The sequence below is a fragment of the Peromyscus eremicus genome, chromosome X, assembly GCF_949786415.1.
Source record: "Peromyscus eremicus chromosome X, PerEre_H2_v1, whole genome shotgun sequence".
Classification (NCBI taxonomy): Eukaryota; Metazoa; Chordata; class Mammalia; order Rodentia; family Cricetidae; genus Peromyscus; species Peromyscus eremicus.
Genome location: NC_081439.1, coordinates 30,295,608 through 30,303,362, shown reverse-complemented (window position 1 = coordinate 30,303,362; position 7,755 = coordinate 30,295,608). Strand labels below are relative to the sequence as shown.

The following is a 7,755-nucleotide window of genomic DNA, read 5'->3' as shown; positions in this document are numbered from 1 at the left end:
ATATCCTTCTGAGGTCTTTGATGTAGTTTAAGACTAGATAGCTATAGTTTCCTTAGTTATCATAAAAGTTCAGTTAGAAATGAAACCTTAGACTCACAAATATAGGATACATAGGATATCTTCTTTAATTTTGCCAAATATGAATAGACTATATATTATAACTATAATTGTTTCTTGATAATTGTTTTGTTATATGTCATTTTACTATGTCAAAGTTAAAACCTTTCTTTTTGAAAAAAAAGGGTGAGGTGCTATGGCATGTTCTGTATGCTGTGAATGTGTTGCTTTGATTGGTTGATAAATAAAACACTGATTGGCCAGTAGCCAGGCAGGAAGTATAGGCAGGATAAACAGACAAGGAGAATTCTGGGAAGTAAAAAGCTGAGTCAAAAGATGCCAGCCTGCTGTTCATGGAGCATGTAATTGCACAAGGTAAAGCCACGAAACACATGATGACATATAGATGAACAGAAATTGGCTAAGTTTAAATGTAAGAGCTAATCCATGGTAGGCCTGAGCTAATGGCCAAGTAGTTTTGATTAATATAAGCCTCTGAGTGATTATTTTATGGGCTGGGGCAGGACTGGAGAAAACTTCAGGTACAGTCCAGTTTTTAAACTCTCAGTCAGAAGTTCCAAACAAAACAACACTTTTTTAATTAAAAAATAAAGCTATGGCAACAGTGTCTCTCTATCACTTCCTCTCTTCTTCTTTTCCTTGCCCCACCCCTCAAGGCTCTTCTTGTTTAAATCAGGTTTTGTCAATAAAGGGTGCAAATCACAGCTTAGTAACAGCCTGACTAGAAGCATTCAGTGTGTATGATGGAGGGGCCTGATTCATCCTACTCCTGCTTGCTGATCCACACCTACAAGAAGGTAGATAGTGAGGGCAAGATGGAGCCATCAATCTACTTAGTACTTGTGATCAGGAGAAGCAATTATCTTGATCTTCATGGTGCTAGGAGGCAGAGCAGTGATCTCCTTCTCCATCTGATCAGAGATGTTTGGGTACATGGTGGTGCCACCAGACAGAAGTCTTTGTGGATGTTGACATCACTCTTCATGATGGAATTGAATATAGTTTTGTGGCTGCACAGGATTCCATACCCAGGAAAGAAGGCTGGAAGAGAACCTCAGGGCAAGAGAACCACTTATTGCCAATAGTGAAGACTTGGCCATCAGGCAGCTGGTTGTTCTACTCCAGGGAGAAAGAGGATGCATCAATGGCCACCACTTGCTCGAAGTCTATGGCAACATAACACAGCTTCTCCTTGATGTCAAGCCTGATTTCCCACTGGCTCTGGTGGTGAAACTGTAGCCAGACCCAGTCAGAATCTTCATGATGTAGTCTGCCAGGTCCTAGTCAGCCAGGACCAGATGCAGAATGGCATGGGAATTGCTTAGCCCTCATAGATGGGCACAGTGTGTAAAACCCTATCTCTAATTGATGGTGGAATGGCCAGAGGTGAACAGAGACAGCACAGCTTAGACTGCTACACACATGTCTGGGGTACTGAAGTCTCAAACATAATCTGGGTCATCTTTTCACAGTTGGACTTGAGGTTCAAGGGTGCCTCAGTGAGCAGCATGGGGTGCTCCTTGGGGGCCACTTGCAGATTGTTGCAGAAGATGTGGTGCAAGGTCTTCTCCATGTCCTCCTAGTTGGTGACAATGCTGTGCTAAATGGGGTACTTCAGATGAGGATTCTTCTCTTGTTCTGGGGCTAGTTGCCCAGGTAGGAGTCTCACCATCATGCCCAGGCACCTAGGGCAGTTCATAATGGAGAAGAAGTTGGCCCAGGGAGCATTATCATCCATAAAGCTGGCTTTGCACATGTCAGAACCATTGTCCAGAACAAATTACAGGGATATTGCATCATCCATGACTGAATTGGTAGCAGGTGTAGACCTGTAGCAGACTGGTTGCCAGAGGCCTGTGCTCTCAGTTGGACACAGACTTGACCAAGATCTGAGTTTTAATTTCAGCTTAACTATTTACTGACACTGGGAAATCTGCAAGCTACTGGATTTGTCTGATATATGGTTTTCTGAGGAAAACTTACTAATACAATAACTACCTTACTATATAACAGGTATCCAATTCTTGAACTGTATCTCCATGGTCCAATAATTTAAAAAGGAGTTATTTTTAATTATGTATATGTGGTATATCTATCTGCACGTGGGTGTATACACCTGAGTGCAGGAGCCTGTGGAGGCCAGAAGAAGATTTTTGATTCCCTGGAATTAGAGTTAGAGGCAGTTGTGAGCTGCCCAACATGGGTGCTAGAAATTGAGCTCATCATCTGTAAGAGAAGTATATGCTCTTAACTTCTGAGCCATCTTTCCAGCCCTTAGATTCAATACTTTGAAAAACTAGTAATTTACATGCAGCATTTGCACTAACTTTGACAGTACATTATCAGCACTATTATTAATAGTTATTAAACTTCTCATTGCACAGATCTATATCATCTCCTCTAGTAGACTAGTTTCCTTGTGAGTAGGAGTTTATGAGACAATTTAACTTTATTTAAGGTAAACCACCTTCTCAATTTGCTTAGGGCAGAGGAAAATATCAATTATGGAATTTTCAGTGCTGAGGTCAGTAATATCTTAGGTAAGTCAGACATATTATCTCTGCCACATATCCACCATATTTAGCTCAATTCTTAGGAACTCTAAAATTAACTATTTTTTTCTTCCTCACCCCAGTTTTAACTGTTTCAGCTTACTGAGGTGGACCAACAAATCGTAGAAAACCGTAGTTAATAACAATAACACTTTATAGCTATTTCCTGTTAAAAAAGAAACACTCCATTTTTTATGACATGTTCACTTTATTTTTACTAAAATGGTAATCTTTGTGATGATGGATTGTTAAGAAGTGATACTTTCAATCACATAGTTCAAATAACGGTTCACTCTTGAAGTTCAAAGATTATGTTAATTGTTTGCAAACTATATAAGGCATACTGTAAAAACAAAGTCCCAAAGCAATGTAAGAATGAATTTTGAAAAAGAAGTATGAGTTATTGTGACTTTTTGTATAATGTAGACTTCAGAGTTCCTTGTCTCTTAAGTACCTTTTTTTCCCCTCCAAGAATACATTTCTTAAAATTTTCAAACTAGTTAGGCAATTTGGGATTCCTCTGGGATTTTGATGCCAAAGCTCCACTGACATTTTGAGAAGATAATGGGTATAATTACTTTGCCTGTAGCAATATCACTGCCTTTAAAATAAAAGCCTCAGGACTTTTTAATGTATTAGATTACATTCTATTCAAAGGGACAGGATTTATTATACAGAAAAAAAATGTACTAAGAGAAAACTGATCTTGCTTCCCAAAGTCTTTATTTTTTCAACCACGTATTTTAAAACTATTAGCACAGATTTGCCAAAAAAAAAATGTACTCTTCTAATCTTCCATTTACAAAGAAGTCAGGTTCCTCTGGTATGTCAACATACACTTGATTTTCTTCCTTCCGTGAGTCACTAACCTTGTTCCTTTGGACTCTGAGTCACAGGTGATGAATAATAGTGGAAAGACCAGTGTTTTCTCGCTGTGACCAATGTTTTAACTGCTGCACAAAAGAAAGACCAAAAATGGTGATGAGTGTGGTCCCTAACATCAAGCTTCCCATACAGAACAAAGAAGCAGAACTGAGTGCCTCCAAGGGAGTCATCATGATACATTTTTTTAAATGGCACAGTCTATGTGTATTTGGGTACTAGAATAAAGAGGACTTGGTCTTAAGAATGAGCTGACTAGTGACTAGCATACAGAATAATGTGAAATGCTCCAGATAGAGCCAGAAAATAGACCCAACAGATATAAGGACATCTTTGGAAGAAGCAGAGTCCCTGAAAGAGTGCAGCTTGCTACCCCTGGGTTACTCAGCAGGCTTCTTTATTTTTAATAGTTTGTTTTATGTGCACTGGTGTGAAGGTATCAGATCTCCTGAAACTGGAATTACAGACAGTTGTGAGCTGCCATGTGGGTGCTGGGAATTGAACCTGGTCCTTTGGAAGAACAGCCAGTGCTCCCAACCCCTGAGCCATCTCCCCAGCCCAATACAGGGACATCTTATACACTTATACAGATGGTATTTATCTCAGGTCCTAGACTTGCTCAAAACACAAGTGAAAGGGCCCAGGTGTCTATTCCAGACCTCTTCCTACTACAAAATACTGCTGAAATTCTATCATGGGCATTCATTTCCTGTACAAGTATCTGTTGGTACAAATGTTAAGTATTCCCCAAAAGTCTGTAATTTAAACTATTAGCAATTGTGAAAATTTATGTACAGGAACTGAAAAGATTCTTTTCAATTACATCATCGATTTTTTCTAATGATTAAATGGGCAGTATTGATGGTAGAGAAAGGAGGTCTGAGTGTAGAGATAGGGCCTTTTGTTCAGTTGGTTGGTTAGTTGGTTTTACAGTCATGGGAAGGAAACCCAGGCCTTCCCACATTGTAAGCAAAAGGTCTTCCCCCAAGCCATATCCAAGCCCTAAGTCATGGAGCTCTAAATACCTTCTTTTCCCAGACCCAGGAGGACAAGTCACTATAAGCACAAAAACAGTACCACACTAACTAAATCTTTCCCAAAATTTCATCTAAGACCAGTCCCTAGCCTCATTCAGCAGAAAACAGACAGTAAATAAATAATGTAAATAAGCCAAAGATGGCAGCCACACAGACTTCCTCTCAATCCAGATGGGATTAGGCATGAGAGGAGGCCCAAGGGATCTCTGGTGGGAAAGGCTTTCATGTCCATCTGTCCTGCAGTTCTGAGACTGGTATGTCTAGTGCTCTGAGTTCATCTGTCCTCTCTCCAATTGCAGTGATCCCTCCTTGCATAAGTTTGCTAGCACTTTATCCTTATATTAGTAGACAAAGGTATGTACACGGTATGTGTCTGTTGTATGAGTTTGTTCATACACTAGGAAAAGAAGGAAAATAACAAAAGGAAGCGATTAGCCTGTCCCTGCTGCTGTATTTAATGCACTGTGGACACACAGCTTCATCATTACAAGGCTCAGAGATCAATACAATAGAAAGCAATGACTGCATGAAGAAATTGAGGCTCAGAGAAGTTAAAGACTTCCCCCAAGGCACAGAATTAATCATGGAAAGAGATAGGCTATGCATCCAAGGCTAAGTCCAAAACTGATTTTCTTGATACCATATACATTAACACAATTAAGATCCTCATTTTTTAAGTCTCTATTTTCTCCCTCCAAATTCTGTTAAACAGATAGTACATCATTAACTTTCAATAGACAGAGGTAGGTCTTCAATTGACAATGTTCACTGCATGCCAGAGACATGGCATGATATATGAGATAGAAGGTTATTCTAAGATAATGACATTCAAAGATGTAGCCTCAACTAGTAAACTTCGCAAGCCATTTAAACTTTCTGTAGCATTCACTGAGTATCAGAAAAAGTAGAATAATAATATTGTAAAATAGGGGGAAAGTGAGTGTAAATCACTCTTTAAACTGTACACCATGGTGGAAAAGGAAAATAATAGTAAAATTGAAATGAAGTACACAACCCAAATATCCATCAAAGAAACTGGACTCCGAAGGCTACAAGATATATAGTTCCGTTTATATGACATTCTGGAAAAAAAGCAAGGTTGTTGAGACAGAAAACATCAGTGATTGCCAAGGACAGGAGGGTAGCTGGAAAGGGCTGAATACACAAGGGCATGAAAGAACTTTGGAGGATGGTAGACATGTTCTCCATCTTAAATGTGGTGCCAGTTATGTGACTGTATGTGTTTGTCAAGATACACAGCACTGGCCACATTAAAAAGGGTAAACTGCATCTCAATAAACCAAATTGGGAAAAAAAAAGTAAAAATGGGTGCCAAACTCTTAATTCTAACTAGTCATAAAATTCTTGTTCAATTTCTTTGAGGATCCATTTGCATCCCAATGCCCCAAGATGTTTTAGTTCCTTTGGAGGAAACATTTGCTATGGGTTGTACAGCATTTTCATGATCATGAATGATTAATATGGCCTCCTGCTCAAAGATCTCTGCAGATGCTTTGGTGAGAGCCACATTCCAGGTCAGTTTCTTTTTAAAGCAATCTCCTTTTGGCAAGAGGTATGCCTTTACTTTAGGCTTCAAAAGTGTTCTGAGCCGAATTGGTTTCCAAATTCAGGGATCAGCCAGACAGCCAGCACCTCCTGGCTCCTTATAATATAGGAAGACCTGAACTTGTTATCTCCCAAAGAGAATATCCAAGAGCTTAGCCATAATTACCGGACTCAGGAGCCTGGCTTGCCCTTTCTTAATGCAAAGCAGGCTACTGCTGAATCAGAAGAAAAGCCTATAGAGACTTTTACTATTTGAAATGGCAAAAAAAATTCCAGGGTAAGCGTTCAACTGACATTAGCAGGGCTTCCCATCTCAAAATCAATTTGCAACATTTCAGTTTTGAACAGTAAAGGCCAAAGGGATAAGAGCTCAGTTTTTTGTTACTGTTGTTGTTTTGTTTTTTGACAATAGGACTGCATTGCCTTTCTAATCTAAGAGATTTATTTAAAAAGAACCCATGCACTCTGGCTGTAACACGAATTCCTAAAGGTCTTTTAATAAAAAAAACCTGGAGCCTGATATTGGGTGAAAGCTGAAATATCAAAGAAGAAGAACAAGTCACAGCCACCACCTCTTACCTCACCAACTCCTCTACCTGAAAAGCGTTCCTCAGCCCATAGGCCTCTAGCTGAAAAGCCTTAGTTTCTGTCTCCTCATATCTTATATACCTTTCACCACTCAGCCATCACTTCCTTACTTAGTGCTGGGATTAATGGCAGGTGTGCTTCTCAAATACTGGGATTAAAGGTGTGAGATCTCAGGTGCTGGAATTAAAGGCATGTGACTCCCAAGTACTGTAATTAAAGGTGTGAGCCACCACTGCCTGGCTCTGTTTCTCTCTTAGACTGAATCAATTTCATGTAGTCCAGGATGGCTTTGAACTCACAGAGATCTGGATGGATCTCTGCCTCCCAAGTGCTAGGATTAAAGGTGTGTGCCACCACTTCCTGGCCTCTATGTTTAATCTAGTGGCTTGTTCTGTCCTCGGATCTTCAGGCAAAGTTTATTAGGGTACACAATATATTACCATATCTGGCTAGGGATTTCCAGTTTTGTTTTGTTTGAACTTGGGAAAACTATTTCAATTTTTCTACATGATTTGTTTTTGAAAGTCTTGACAATGGCAATAAGTGAAGGTGCATGTTTAAAATCCACAACATTCAGATTTATATAAAATAGTTGGTATTCTTCTCACAACTGCTGCGATCTGCACCTTTTTTTCTCTAGCAAGGCAAGGGAATGAGGCAGTTGGAACCTACAATATTTAATCAGAGAGCTCCAATCTTGAGCAAACCTTTGTACCCTCTGATTAGCAATTACAACAGTCTGGCAATGGAAGATAAACTTCCTTTTACTTTCTCAATTATATTTTTAAATCTTTTAAAATACACAGGCTCTGCATTTGACTACTTTTTTGCATTTGGCTACTCCCTTCTTGTGGGAGGGAGCCACTGAGTGGGTGATGTGGTTCTGTATGCTGTGATTGGTATTGTTCTGATTGGTTGATAAATAAAGCTGTTTGGCCAATGGTGAGGCAGAATAAGGTTAGGCAGGACATTACAACTAGAAGGAGAGGAAGGAGAAGGGAGAGCAAAAGAGACACCATCCCATAGTCAAGGGAGCAGCATGTAGTGGCACA

General features: G+C 39.6%; 1 pseudogene; it reads right to left on the bottom strand.

Annotated features, from left to right (window-relative positions):
* Nucleotides 1-799: 799 nt before the first annotated feature.
* On the bottom strand, nucleotides 800-1,882 carry LOC131898994 (actin, cytoplasmic 2-like; annotated as a pseudogene).
* Nucleotides 1,883-7,755: the final 5,873 nt, after the last annotated feature.